Genomic DNA, 16,027 nt, shown 5'->3' on the forward strand with positions numbered 1-16,027 from the left:
GGGGGGGGGGGGGCTCCGACCCCCTCCCAACACCAACAGGAAAAAAACATGTATCGATCTGAACCCTACTGCGTGGCCTGTTATTCCCTTATTGGACGTGTGCTTCTTGAAGTAGATTCGCTACTTGGGACAAAAAGTTCCAAGTAGCACGGGCTATGGTGAGCCCGTAGTGCCTTGTATGTGTGCGATTCAAAAGGTCTAACGAAACTCATAGATTTTATGAGTAAAGTGAGACATTGTGGTTGGGCACTATATTCCTTTCATCCCTCCTATCCCAGATCCTTGTCCTCATATCCCCTCGAGGTGCTATAGTCATATTAGCTTTAAGCTCTCTTCTGATAACTTATTTATAGGTATGTTACTGGTCCAAGTGTCGGGTGCCAACCTCTCAGGATGTATACATGTATACACATCATGTATACACATGTATACACCGTGTATATCACCTGGTGGGTGTATAGCCATAGTGTATTGGACCCCTGTATTAAGGGGAGCATTTGTACTCCTCAAAGTATATTCATCTATGCGCGCGATTTGGTAAAAAATGCGCACGTCTGAGGATTTCAAGTCTTAAAAGTAAGGCTACTAGCAGCATTATCCCCACTTTAATAAGACTTAATTGAAATCCTCAGATTAGGCGAAATTGTAATTTAATTTTGTCAATAAAGATGTTAATAATAAGTCATCCCACCTGTTATGTGAGTGTGTAGTTCATTACTACTGTGTAGTGAGCATATTTCGCTGTTAGCCCTTGACTTGATAGTGAATGGATCAGTTACTGTGCAAGATCGCATAAAACTCACTATCATAGAGTCCTGAGGCAAGTGCTACATAAACATATCGCATTTGAAGTTGAAACACTAAACTCACATATTTTTCTGTCTCTCAAATACATATATACGCTAAGAGCGCAATGAGCAAAGCATTTACAATAGATTTATTGCCATTAGCAAGCATATACCACCTGGTGACTGTGTAATCTTTTGAGTTAATACACTCTGGACCACACCAATCCGGATTATTTAAATATTAGGGGTTTTTAAACCCCAAATTATTTTATTTAAAACTGGCATAGCATTTTCTCTCATTAGGCTTCTCTCACCCTGTCACTCCACCCCCCCCCTCCTTCCTCCTTAGCAGTAAACAATAAAATTAAACAAACAGCAGTTACCGGCATGTCTCTAAGGCCTACAACACCTCTATGTCAACTGGAAACGCCTGGCGTCTTATCAGATAGGCCTAAGTCAAAGATAGAGAATTCATATCAGTAGGAGCAGCCTGTTGTCATATACCACATCCACTGCTGAATGTGTAGAGCTTCTCTCAATAGATACAGATCTTGAGAGACAAGGAAGAAATCACCTTAATTTCCATTAGCCAAAATACAATGATCATAGATTGTTAAAATACTCCTGTAACGTCACTTTGGTTCAAAATCTCTGTCGAACCGTCTCTATCCACTCAGCTACGGATAGTGGATTCTTAGCAGACTTATGGTACCTATACTTTTTAATACAACATACGTAAGACCTACCTTTCAGTATGCAGCACTGGCCTGGGACCCGTACCTGTGAGAAAAAATATTTAGAAATGACCAGAGAGATATGCGACAAGGTTTAATTATTTTATGCCAGAGAGGACTGACTTACAAAGGCAGAGAGGACTGAGTTACAAAGGCAGACGGGACTTACTTTGCCAAACTGGTGGACAGAGGGAACAGGATATATACACCATCAATATAGTGAGCAGTACAGGATGGTGAGACATTAGACAAAGCGACTGTTTCACACATATGACTGGTGATAGTGAGGGGGGGGGTATAAATAGCCTAAGCTACTCTATCCCTTTGAGATGAATTTTTTCTTGATTCAATAAACATATTTGAACATGAATTTGATGATGAGAGCAGTGGACACACACACACACACACACACACACACACACACACAACACACAACACACACACACACACACACACACACACACACACACACACACGCAGACACACGCAGACACACACACACACACACACACACCAAGAACTTCTTCACTACAGTCAGCTCTCCAGTGAGAGCTTGTTAACAATAAAAGTTTGTAAATAGTAAAAGTTTGTAAACATTAAGAGTTTGTAAATAGTCAAAGTTTGTAAACAAAGTTTGTACAAGTCAGTACACAGTTTCTAAATTATAACCAAAGATCAGATGGAACTCACTGAAATAATCTACCAGCAGCTGGCACAGGTGGGGTCCAGGAGCTAGAGCCTGAGCCTTCCAGTACATAAAGTGTAACTCAAAGCATCTAAGACATCTGATCTCCAAAAGTCATTATCAGGGGAAAGCACTAAGCCAATATGACTATATAGCACTTAAAAGGGATATGAAGAATTTAGAATAGGATGGAGGAATGGTGCCCAACCACTTTGACGGTCGGGGATTGAACGCCGACCTGCAAGAAGCCAAACTGTCACTCTACCGTTCATGTAAACTGCATAACATCTCATAGCCGACATCTAAACGCTATACACCAATGTTAAGTCCATTACTTGAGTATGCTAAGGGAGTAAGTAAGGGAGCCGGTCGGCCGAGCGGACAGCACGCGGGACTTTTGATCCTGTGGTAATTAGTTCGATCCCAGGCGCCGGCGAGGAACAATGGGCAGAGTTTCTTTCACCCTATGCCCCCTGTTACCTAGCAGTAAAATAGGTACCTGGGTGTTAGTCAGCTGTCACGGGCTGCTTCCTGGGGGTGGAGGCCTGGTCGAGGACCGGGCCGCGGGACACTAAAGCCCCGAAATCATCTCAAGATAACCTCAAGATGCTGCACCAGTATGGAACCCCGGCTTAAAGCACATAACCACACACAGAGATCACACTAACGTGATGCATCAAATGAACAAATCCACAAGGGCCGTGACGAGGATTCGAACCTGCGAACCTGTCGTAGCTCAGTCGATTAAGGCAGTGTCTGGGATGCTCCCGGACGCAGGTTCGAATCCTCGTCACAGCCCTTGTGGATTTGTTCAAGCACATAATATTACTTGCTAGAGTCCAGCTGGGAGAGACGACGGTTATACGAACTGGATCTCACGAAGAAAATGCAGGATGAGACATGATAACGATATATAAAATACTCTAGGATGTGAGATAGGATGAACGAGGACATAATACTCCATGGTGTATAGGATTGACAAGGATAAAACATTTGGGTGTATATAAGATTGTCAAAATGGAGCAAACAGGAGCTTTGAGATTAATTTCTTGTAGGGATTCAAGACATGCCAAAGGGACGAGGCGGGGGCCAAGAGCTAAACCTTGAGGTCTAGCAATGTAGCTAGACACATCACACAGTAATGGGGGATAATTAGTCATTAACCGAGTTAAGACGAATGTGGTGACAAGAAACTCAATACTTAAGTCATTGTCAAGACGGCTCAGGACCCGGCTGGCGTCTTCAAGATGTTATCTTGTGATGATTTCGGGGCTTTAGTGTCCTCGCGGCCCGGTCCTCGACCAGGCCTCCACCCCCAGGAAGCAGCCCGTGACAGCTGACTAACACCCAGGTACCTATTTTACTGCTAGGTAACAGGGGCATAGGGTGGTTATCTTGAGATGATTTCGGGGCTTTAGTGTCCCCGCGGCCCGGTCCTCGACCAGGCCTCCACCCCCCAGGAAGCAGCCCGTGACAGCTGACTAACACCCAGGTACCTATTTTACTGCTAGGTAACAGGGGCATAGGGTGAAAGAAACTCTGCCCCCATTGTTTCTCGCCGGCGCCTGGGATCGAACCCAGGACCACAGGATCATAAGACCAGCGTGCTGTCCGCTCGGCCGACCGGCTCCCTGGCCAACTGGGTACAGTCTCCTGTAGTGACCTCAGTGTGCCAAACTGGATGGGTTCGACGTCGATGGACCTCCTGGGACGTCGATGGACCTCCTGGGACGTCGATGGACCTCCTGGGACGTCGATGGACCTCCTAGGACGTCGATGGACCTCCTGGGACGTCAATGGACCTCCTGGGACGTCGATGGACCTCCTGGGACGTCAATGGACCTCCTGGGACGTCGATGGACCTCCTGGGACGTCGATGGACCTCCTGGGACGTCGATGGACCTCCTGGGACGTCGATGGACCTCCTGAGACGTCGATGGACCTCCTGGGACGTCGATGGACCTCCTGGGATGTCGATGGACCTCCTGGGACGTCGATGGACCTCCTGGGACGTCAATGGACCTCCTGGGACGTCGATGGTAACCTTTTAGGTGGTCCGTTGCGGGTTTGCTGTTTCAGCCTTTCCGCCTGCCTCTCCATCGCACTCACAGAACCTTATTACCTTTACCTCCGCCATAACCAACCCTCTGAGCACCTCTGTGGCTCCCTCAAGAGCTCTCTCCTCCTCCCAGACACCTCAGAGGCTCTCCCTTGCTCCCCGCACCACTATAGTGTAGCCTGTCCTTCACTGGACTCTTGTACACTACATGTATATACTCCTGCTTCCTGCGCTGGCACCTCTGTCATATTGGTACAGGTCATACAGTGTGAAATATACATCTGGGGTGTATATATGTATACCTTCAGATCTGGTGACTGCTTAATACATGCGGGGGTCTTTAAGACACTATATACAACCTACGCATCACCAACTCTTGAGAATGCAACGCCAGCATGGAGGCTACATCTAGTAAATTTCAGAGTAACATTGGAAAATTGTGGAGATAAGCAACTGGATTTGTCGTGGAGCTCACGTTCATTGAGCTCTGAGCAGCTCAGAACACCACAGGCGGAAGCTGGAGACACAGATGAGGCAGGACCAGAGGACACGGGTGGAAGCTGGAGACACAGATGAGGCAGGACCAGAGGACACGGGTGGATGCTGGAAACACAGATGAGGCAGGACCAGAGGACACGGGTGGAAGCTGGAGACACAGATGAGGCAGGACCAGAGGACACGGGTGGAAGCTGAAGACACAGATGAGGCAGGACCAGAGGACACACGTGGAAGCTGGAGACACAGATGAGGCAGGACCAGAGGACACGGGTGGAAGCTGGAGACACAGATGAGGCAGGACCAGAGGACACGGGTGGAAGCTGGAGACACAGATGAGGCAGGACCAGAGGACACGGGTGGAAGCTGGTGACACAGATGAGGCAGGACCAGAGGACACGGGTGGAAGCTGGAGACACAGATGAGGCAGGACCAGAGGACACGGGTGGAAGCTGGAGACACAGATGAGGCAGGACCAGAGGACACGGGTGGATGCTGGAGACACAGATGAGGCAGGACCAGAGGACACGGGTGGAAGCTGGTGACACAGATGAGGCAGGACCAGAGGACACAGGTGGAAGCTGGAGACACAGATGAGGCAGGACCAGAGGACACGGGTGGAAGCTGGTGACACAGATGAGGCAGGACCAGAGGACACAGGTGGAAGCTGGAGACACAGATGAGGCAGGACCAGAGGACACGGGTGGATGCTGGAGACACAGATGAGGTAGGACCAGAGGACACAGGTGGAAGCTGGAGACACAGATGAGGCAGGACCAGAGGACACAGGTGGAAGCTGGAGACACAGATGAGGCAGGACCAGAGGACACAGGTGGAAGCTGGAGACACAGATGAGGCAGGACCAGAGGACACGGGTGGAAGCTGGAGACACAGATGAGGCAGGACCAGAGGACACGGGTGGAAGCTGGAGACACAGATGAGGCAGGACCAGAGGACACGGGTGGAAGCTGGTGACACAGATGAGGCAGGACCAGAGGACACGGGTGGAAGCTGGTGACACAGATGAGGCAGGACCAGAGGACACGGGTGGATGCTGGAGACACAGATGAGGCAGGACCAGAGGACACGGTGGAAGCTGGAGACACAGATGAGGCAGGACCAGAGGACACGGGTGGAAGCTGGAGACACTGATGAGGCAGGACCAGAGGACACGGGTGGAAGCTGGAGACACAGATGAGGCAGGACCAGAGGACACAGGTGGAAGCTGGTGACACAGATGAGGCAGGACCAGAGGACACGGGTGGAAGCTGGAGACACAGATGAGGCAGGACCAGAGGACACGGGTGGAAGCTGGAGACACAGATGAGGCAGGACCAGAGGACACGGGTAGAAGCTGGTGACACAGATGAGGCAGGACCAGAGGACACGGGTAGAAGCTGGAGACACAGAAACTATTCCTTACAGCTGATAGATATAAACATCTCCCCCAATGGTCTCTGTACACTACATCATCTCTAATCACTGTACACCAGCCTGGCCGTCACCTCCAGAAGCCTTGACACTCCCAAATAAGTCTGGGTGGAGACTTTTGTCTCCGTGATAATGAAGACTCGTTCTTTCCCCTTTTACTGCTCGCAAGAGAGCCTTCAGAGGGCTGCTTCTGGCATATTGATTACAGTAGAGAAGTAAACTTCCTTCTTGGTGTAAACTTTCCACAGTTTCCCAACACACAAGCAGCGACCAATGTGTCTCAGGAGGAGGCCCGTTTCTCAGTGCTTCTCACCCTCTTGTTGACTCGTGGATGTGAGTTTCTGTCGAGACTCTCACGATGGGGATGATCCACTGATTCAAGATATGTGAATGATATCATATCAGCTTAATGGAAGGCATTTAGTGTAACTTCTAGCTTGCTGGGACTTCTTTCCTGTCACTCCCAGCTTGCTGGGACACCTTCCCTGTCACTCCCAGCTTGCTGGGACACATTCCCTGTCACTCCCAGCTTGCTGGGACACCTTCTCTGTCACTCCCAGCTTGCTGGGACACCTTCCCTGTCACTCCCAGCTTGCTGGGACACCTTCCCTGTCACTCCCAGCTTGCTGGGACACAAGTCCTGACTTGTGACAACACTATCAGAGATTTCTGACGTATTCTGGTAGAGTTTTTTACGGCTAAAAACAGTTCAAATGACAGACAGACAGTTCAAATGTAGATATGATAGAGCCCAATAGGCTCAGGAACCCGTACACCAGTTGATTGACAGTTGAGAGGCGGGACCAAAGAGCCAAAGCTCAACCCCCGCAAGCACAACTAGGTGAATAGAACTGAGTACAACAGACAGACAGACAGTGAGACAGACTACTGCACTCTGAACTTTTACATGTGGAAAGGAAGGAATGACATCTGAAACAAGACTCATCAGTCACAAACTTTCAGCAATTTCTACGAAGGGAAAGAGACGACAGGTCACGTATGCGACTGAAAAACAGGAGATGATAAACAGAGTGCATATTGCAAACCTGGTCAGGCTTGCACTCTCAGGCTTGCACTCTCAGGCTTGCACTCTCAGGCTTGCAAATGGCTGCCAAAAACCTGGGGCCAGATTCACGAAAGCAGTTACGCAAACACTTACGAACGTGTACATCTTTTCTCAATCTTTGGCGGCTTTGTTTACAATTATTAAACAGTTAATGAGCTCCGAAGCACCAGGAGGCTGTTTATAACAATAACAACAGTTGATTGGCAAGTTTTCATGCTTGTAAACTGTTTAATAAATGTACTCCTTAGTAATCGTCTATTCAAAATGACACTTGATTTAGATGCTGGCATGTAAAACATGTATTATGATGACAAATTTGAATTCTGGGATCTGTCAAGACCTTAAAGGTGTAATATTGTGGGGTTGATGTAGACACTTCGGATCTACTATCGTACTTTTACAGTAGGTAGAGTCACAATAACGTGGCACTAGAAGGTGAAGGGACGACGACGTTTCGGTCCGTCCTGGACCATTCTCAAGTCGATTGTGTCAAATCAATTCAAGTCATTTACAAACGACTTGAGAATGGTCCAGGACGGACCGAAACGTCGTCGTCCCTTCACTTTCAAGTGTGTGGTCTGGTTAACTTTATCTACTCTTGTATATACAGCAGATAGAAGATGTGTGAGAAGAGTGTGTTGCCAGATATAAACATTGCTATATCGCCAGTGATGCCAACCTCTCCACCGTCACCAGGTCGCCAGTGATGCCAACCTCTCCACCGTCACCAGGTCGCCAGTGATGCCAACCTCTCCACCGTCGCCAGGTCGCCAGTGATGCCAACCTCTCCACCGTCGCCAGGTCGCCATTGATTGCCAACCTCTCCACCGTCGCCAGGTCGCCAGTGATGCCAACCTCTCCACCGTCACCAGGTCGCCAGTGATGCCAACCTCTCCACCGTCCCCAGGTCGCCAGTGATGCTAACCTCTCCACCGTCGCCAGTCGCCAGTGATGCCAACCTCTCCACCGTCGCCAGGTCGCCAGTGATGCCACCTCTCCACCGTCGCCGGTCGCCAGGTGATGCCAACCTCTCCACCGTCGCCAGGTCGCCAGTGATGCAACCTCTCCACCGTCGCCAGGTCGCCAGTGATGCCAACCTCTCCACCGTCACCAGGTCGCCAGTGATGCCAACCTCTCCACCGTCGCCAGGTCGCCAGTGATGCCAACCTCTCCACCGTCACCAGGTCGCCAGTGATGCCAACCTCTCCACCGTCACCCGGTCGCCAGTGATGCCAACCTCTCCACCGTCACCAGGTCGCCAGTGATGCCAACCTCTCCACCGTCACCAGGTCGCCAGTGATGCCAACCTCTCCACCGTCACCAGGTCGCCAGTGATGCCAACCTCTCCACCGTCGCCAGGTCGCCAGTGATGCCAACCTCTCCACCGTCCCCAGGTCGCCAGTGATGCCAACCTCTCCACCGTCGCCAGGTCGCCAGTGATGCCAACCTCTCCACCGTCCCCAGGTCGCCAGTGATGCCAACCTTTCCGTTGCTAGGAGGCCAGTGATGCCAACCTCTCCACCGTCACCAAGGTCGCCAGTGATGCCAACCTCTCCACCGGTCCCCAGGTCGCCAGTGATGCCAACCTCTCCACCGTCACCAGGTCGCCAGTGATGCCAAACCTCTCCACCGTCACCAGGTCGCCAGTGATGCCAACCTCTCCACCGTCACCAGGTCCGCCAGTGATGCCAACCTCTCCACCGTCACCAGGTCGCCAGTGATGCCAACCTCTCCACCGTCACCAGGTCGCCAGTGATGCCAACCTCTCCACCGTCGCCAGGTCGCCAGTGATGCCAACCTCTCCACCGTCCCCAGGTCGCCAGTGATGCCAACCTCTCCACCGTCGCCAGGTCGCCAGTGATGCCAACCTCTCCACCGTCCCCAGGTCGCCAGTGATGCCAACCTTTCCGTTGCTAGGAGGCCAGTGATGCCAACCTCTCCACCGTCACCAGGTCGCCAGTGATGCCAACCTCTCCACCGTCCCCAGGTCGCCAGTGATGCCAACCTCTCCACCGTCACCAGGTCGCCAGTGATGCCAACCTCTCCACCGTCACCAGGTCGCCAGTGATGCCCAACCTCTCCACCGTCGCCAGGTCGCCAGTGATGCCAACCTCTCCACCGTCACCAGGTCGCCAGTGATGCCAACCTCTCCACCGTCGCCAGGTCGCCAGTGATGCCAACCTCTCCACCGTCGCCAGGTCGCCAGTGATGCCAACCTCTCCACCGTCGCCAGGTCGCCAGTGATGCCAACCTCTCCACCGTCCCCAGGTCGCCAGTGATGCCAACCTCTCCACCGTCAGCAGGTCGCCAGTGATGCCAACCTCTCCACCATCACCAGGTCGCGAGTGATGCCAACCTCTCCACCGTCACCAGGTCGCCAGTGATGCCAACCTCTCCACCATCACCAGGTCGCCCAGTGATGCCAACCTCTCCACCGTCGCGAAGATCTCCAACACACCATTGTGCTACTCTGAGCACTCCTCACAGCTAAATTGAGCGTCAGTATTTTGAAGTTTCTAAATTGAATTCATAGATATGGTCTGGACAGCTATCAGACTGGAAAGAGACGCTTACCATAGACGGGAAAAATCAATTTCAGTGTGAGAAACATAGTTTAAAACTGTGCTTTCCAGCAGTGCTCAGTACCGTAACTGGACTACGCACTCTGACGTTTGACATTTCAGGGCTCTGGGAGCGGGCTCCTACACTCTGGAGTTAAGGGTTCACTTCATACACCCTTCTGAGGGCTGTCCCTTACCCCCACTCTGCTGGGAAGGTGGTCCTTCCATTAGCATTATGTGAAGGATCTTGTATCATACCTTTCCGGACAGGGGCGTCTCAGGTTTGCGGAAAAGAGGATCTTCAGACACTTCAGAGTGAGTTGGAAGAGCTACCCATACCCTGTTGTGGGGTAGAATGGTCTAACCCCATACCCTGTTGTGGGGTAGAATGGTCTACCCATACCCTGCTGTGGGGTAGGAGGAGCTACCCCCATACCCTGTTGTGGGTAAGGAGGAGCTACCCCCATACCCTGTTGTGGGGTAGAATGGTCTACCCCCATACCCTGCTGTGGGGTAGGATGGTCTGCCCCCATACCCTGCTGTGGGGTAGGATGGTCTGCCCCCATACCCTGCTGTGGGGTAGGAGGAGCTACCCCATACCCTGTTGTGGGGTAGAAGGGTCTACCCATGCCCTGCTGTGGGGTAGAATGGTCTACCCCCATACCCTGCTGTGGGGTAGGAGTGCTGTGTCCACCTGTGGACACAAGGTCATATCGTTCAATATTATCTCACTATAATCCTAACCCAGCTCCTAGCTACCCTGACCCAGCTCCTAGCTACCCTGACCCAGCTCCTAGCTACCCTGACCCAGCTCCTAGCTACCCTGACCCAGCTCCTAGCTACCATGACCCAGCTCCTAGCTACCTTAACCCATCTCCCAGCCACCATGAATACCTAGCGTCATAAGCACTGGGAGATCAAATCAAGGCATCTCATTAGACAACCTTACTCCTCTATGAATACAAGTCCTGTGAATCTGTGAATCTGTGAATCTCTCAACAGTAGGCGCTGGCTCTCAGGTAATGGAGACGGATCTCTACTGCCTTCCAGAGATATCAGCTAGACAAAGCCAAGACGCTATCTTCTATAGGGTGCCAGACAGGTGTAAATGTGTCCAGCAAAACTTGATATCCAATTGAAAACAGATTCGGAAAAATGGGTTGTTGCCAATGCAAGGAATTGCATTGGTTTATTGGCCATATGTCTGCGGCTAAGCAGACTTGTTTGAGCCCCCACTGGTCTTCTAAGCAGACATAATTGAGCCCCTACTGGTCTTCTGTTAAGCAGACAGTCTTGTCTCAGCCCCACATTGCTCTTCTGCTAAGCAGCCTTGTCTGAGCACCACATTGCTCTTCTGCTAAGCAGCCTTGTCTGAGCCCCACATTGCTCTTCTGCTAAGCAGCCTTGTCTGAGCCCCACATTGCTCTTCTGCTAAGCAGCCTTGTCTGAGCACCACATTGCTCTTCTGCTAAGCAGACATGTTTTGACTCTGCACTCTGCTGCGATTTGGCAATCTTCTCTAATGATGTATATACATTTATAACTATACATTATTATGTGAACAAGAGCTTACTGATGTAGGAACTTTGCTCTCTGGAAATCCTTCCCAGAGAGGAACACTTTCCAATTTAACCCGTGACATTACGGACTGACTTCTAACCTATTCTATCTGTTATTTAATCTTCCATTCCTTATTTAAAATTGAAACTAGAATACAAACTACAATTTCGTTTTAAAAACTGGTCATTGGAAATTTTCAGAACACGTACACATGTGCACATTACCACACGTACACACAGGGGCCGGGTAGCCTGGTGGATAGCGCGCAGGACTCGTAATTCTGTGGCGCGGGTTCGATTCCCGCACGAGGCAGAAACAAGTGGGCTAAGTTTATTTCACCCTGAATACCCCCTGTTACCTAGCAGTAAAATAGGTACCTGGGAGTTAGTCAGCTGTCACGGGCTGCTTCCTGCGGGTGTGTGTGTGGGGGGGGGAAATTAGTTAGTAACAGTTGATTGACAGTTGAGAGGCGGGCCGAAAGAGCAGAGCTCAATCCCCGAAGCACAACTTGGTGAGTACATACTTCCTAGGATCGTGGTCGTAACTATCAGCGGTGAAAGCGCCAAGCCATTACGACTATATAGCACTGGGAAGGGGTCAGGATAAGGATTTGGGATGGGACGGTGGGAAAGGAATGGTGCCCCAACCACTTGTGGACGGTCTCGGGGGATTGAACGCCGACCTGCAGGAAGCGAGACCGTCGCTCTACCGTCCGGTATTAAACCGGCATGAGGAGCCTAGTGTGAGGAGCCTAGTGTGAGGAGCCTAGTGAGAGGAACCTAGTGTGAGGAGCCTAGTGTGAGGAACCTAGTGTGAGGAGCCTAGTGAGAGGAACCTAGTGTGAGGAACCTAGTGTGAGGAACCTAGTGTGAGGAACCTAGTGTGAGGAACCTAGTGTGAGGAGCCTAGTGTGAGGAACCTAGTGTGAGGAACCTAGTGAGAGGAACCTAGTGTGAGGAACCTAGTGTGAGGAACCTAGTGTGAGGAACCTAGTGTGAGGAGTCTAGTGTGAGGAACCTAGTGTGAGGAACCTAGTGTGAGGAACCTAGTGTGAGGAACCTAGTGTGAGGAGTCTAGTGTGAGGAGTCTAGTGTGAGGAGTCTAGTGTGAGGAACCTAGTGAGAGGAACCTAGTGTGAGGAACCTAGTGTGAGGAACCTAGTGTGAGGAGCCTAGTGTGAGGAACCTAGTGTGAGGAACCTAGTGTGAGGAACCTAGTGTGAGGAACCTAGTGTGAGGAACCTAGTGTGAGGAACCTAGTGTGAGGAGTCTAGTGTGAGGAACCTAGTGTGAGGAACCTAGTGTGAGGAGTCTAGTGTGAGGAGTCTAGTGTGAGGAACCTAGTGAGAGGAACCTAGTGTGAGGAACCTAGTGTGAGGAACCTAGTGTGAGGAGCCTAGTGTGAGGAACCTAGTGTGAGGAACCTAGTGAGAGGAACCTAGTGTGAGGAGCCTAGTGTGAGGAGTCTAGTGTGAGGAACCTAGTGTGAGGAGTCTAGTGTGTGGAACCTAGTGTGAGGAACCTAGTGTGAGGAGTCTAGTGTGTGGAACCTAGTGTGAGGAGTCTAGTGTGTGGAACCTAGTGTGAGGAGTCTAGTGTGAGGAGCCTAGTGTGAGGAACCTAGTGTGAGGAGCCTAGTGTGAGGAACCTAGTGTGAGGAGCCTAGTGTGAGGAGTCTAGTGTGAGGAACCTAGTGTGAGGAACCTAGTGTGAGGAACCTAGTGTGAGGAGCCTAGTGTGAGGAACCTAGTGTGAGGAACCTAGTGTGAGGAACCTAGTGTGTGGAACCTAGTGTGAGGAGTCTAGTGTGAGGAACCTAGTGTGAGGAGCCTAGTGTGAGGAACCTAGTGTGAGGAACCTAGTGTGTGGAACCTAGTGTGAGGAACCTAGTGTGAGGAGTCTAGTGTGAGGAACCTAGTGTGAGGAACCTAGTGTGAGGAGCCTAGTGTGAGGAGTCTAGTGTGAGGAGTCTAGTGTGAGGAACCTAGTGTGAGGAGTCTAGTGTGAGGAACCTAGTGTGAGGAGCCTAGTGTGAGGAACCTAGAGTGAGGAACCTAGTGTGTGGAACCTAGTGTGAGGAGTCTAGTGTGAGGAACCTAGTGTGAGGAACCTAGTGTGTGGAACCTAGTGTGAGGAGTCTAGTGTGAGGAACCTAGTGTGAGGAGCCTAGTGTGAGGAACCTAGTGTGAGGAACCTAGTGTGTGGAACCTAGTGTGAGGAACCTAGTGTGAGGAACCTAGTGTGAGGAGTCTAGTGTGAGGAACCTAGTGTGAGGAACCTAGTGTGAGGAGCCTAGTGTGAGGAGTCTAGTGTGAGGAGTCTAGTGTGAGGAACCTAGTGTGAGGAACCTAGTGTGAGGAACCTAGTGTGAGTAAGCACTTCCGTGGAACAAAGGTTTAATTGCAATAAATTAGGTGAAAGCCGAGAGCCTATTTCCGTCTGTAGTTTTATAATCAAATTTCACAGGGATCAAGTTAGCCTGGGAGTCCTTACATTAGAGAACTGGCTGTCAGAAAGCCTGGGCCCGGGAGCTGTAGTTCGATGCTGCCAACTGTTCAAGCCTAACCCTGTGAGACATGTTTCGTACATACACACATATTAATACATATATACACACACATACACAGCGACAGGTACTTAAATGAGAAGGCATTTAGATCACTGTAAACCACCTATGTTAGACCAGTTTTAGAATATGCAGTCCCATCCTGGAGCCCCCATCTTAAAACATAAATACAGAAGGAAACTCGAAAAAAGTTTACAAGTTTGCAACGAGACTCAGAATTGCGACAGATGAGGTATGAAGAGAGACTGAAGGAACTAAACCTGACGACGCTAGAAAGGAGGAGACATGATAGGGATGTATAAGATACTTAGGGTGTATTGACAGTAGAAAATGAGGAAATGTTCACCCCGAACACCAACGGAACACAAAGAAATGACCCAAAGGAGCAGGCTGCCAGCTCCAATCATAATTTTAAAAGTAGATTTTATTATACACATCCGTATTGAAAAAATTAATGACAATTTTTGTCTAATCTGATTCAATTAAGTCTTATTAAAGTGAGGACAATGCTGGTATTGACTGTCAAGCAGGACAGAGGGTCACACACAAGACAATAGGTCTAAACTGTAGGCGGAAGCACATATATATCACCTTGAGATTATCTTGAGATAATTTCGGGGCTTTAGTGTCCCCGCGGCCCGGTCCTCGACCAGACCTCCACCCTCAGGAAGCAGCCCGTGACAGCTGACTAACACCCAGGTACCTATTTTACTGCTAGGTAACAGGGGGGCATAGGGTGAAAGAAACTCTGGCCATTGTTTCTCGCCGGCGCCTGGGATCGACCCCAGGACCACAGGATCACAAGTCCAGCGTGCTGTCCGCTCGGCCGACCGGCTCCCTTACATTACTACAAGGGCAGGGATGGGTTCGTAAGTGATGCAACTCACAATATAAATAAAATTGTTCTTCTGATAGGGAAATAGGACAGGAGTCAATGTCTGACACAACCTGCGGATAGGGAAGGGTTTCTGCCTCATGGTTCTATTCCATCCTATCCACCCCTCTCCCATCCTACTCTCCCATGTGGTTAGCTTAGCATTTTAAAAGCACTACAATCACCTTCTGTGATTGATTGTTCAATAACTCTCTGAACTATATGTTTAACAGATCTCTAACCCTGTCCATGGAGGACAGAAGAAAATGTATATATATGGTGGTTAGCATTGTAAATGTCTGGCCACGTATGGGGTAGAAAATAATAATTAAAAAACTCCTCATGGTCCTAACTCTCACCTTTGTAAATCTGGTTATAACTCAAAATTCCATATTTCTTTTTTCCAGTTGAGTCACAGAGCTGAGATGGACTTGTGGTTGGTCTCTAATCCAATTAAACTGTGTCTAACCTAACCTAACCTAACCTAACCTAACCTAACCTAACCTAACCTAACCTAACCTAAACCTAACCTAACCTAACCTAACCTAACCTAACGTTAACCTAAACCTAACCTAACCTAACCTAACCTAACCTAACCTAACCTAACCTAACCTAAACCTAACCTAACCTAAACCTAACCTAACCTTCCCTTGCTGGGGCATGGTACCCATCCCTTGTTACTAGTATGTTAGGACGTACCAGTAACACTGAAATAACGTAGCTTAATTACCGTTACTGGCATCGTTACCCCGCGTGGTTGCCGGCTGAAACGTTTAGGCAAGAGATGATGTACGTTATCAACGTTGTTGTAACGTTAATTTAACGTCACTTGGTTAGTTTTTGCTGAGGCTGTTTGGGTGTTTTGACTGTCAAGTGTCAAGTGCCGCTTGCCTGCGCCTGCATTGGTATAATGACGTCAAGATATTGGCATCCCAGCGCCCCTTTGCTGTGCTCAGCAAAGGGGGGCCCCCCCAAGCCTTCCTGGGCCCCTAATCTTGCAGGTTAGGGGTTCAGGGGGTGTCTAGAAGTCCCACAAGCACTCCAGACACCCTACAACACCTGTCACCCACTAGGTTACAGATGTTTTAAGCGTTAGAATATGTGTCAAACTGCGAGGCTTTACTCGAAGGAAGGTTTGGCTGCCTCTCTATTATGTCTTGATTGGGGTCTGAGTGCCTTCTAGAGCTTGGGAGTGTGTGAGGGAGTGTG

At 49.9% G+C, this 16,027-nt stretch overlaps 1 protein-coding gene across 3 annotated transcripts in view; it reads right to left on the reverse strand.

Annotated features, from left to right (window-relative positions):
• Positions 1–16,027, reverse strand: part of LOC123772893 (uncharacterized) — a 186,816-nt gene that overhangs the window by 164,998 nt on the left and 5,791 nt on the right. For all 3 annotated transcript variants that reach the window (XM_069323232.1, XM_069323231.1, XM_069323230.1), the window contains exon 2: positions 1,535–1,568. The gene's annotated coding sequence lies outside the window, so the exon portion shown is untranslated. The remainder of the gene's footprint in view (positions 1–1,534; positions 1,569–16,027) is intronic.

Source organism: Procambarus clarkii, chromosome 12 (genome assembly GCF_040958095.1).
Source record: "Procambarus clarkii isolate CNS0578487 chromosome 12, FALCON_Pclarkii_2.0, whole genome shotgun sequence".
In the NCBI taxonomy this organism is placed as follows: domain Eukaryota; kingdom Metazoa; phylum Arthropoda; class Malacostraca; order Decapoda; family Cambaridae; genus Procambarus; species Procambarus clarkii.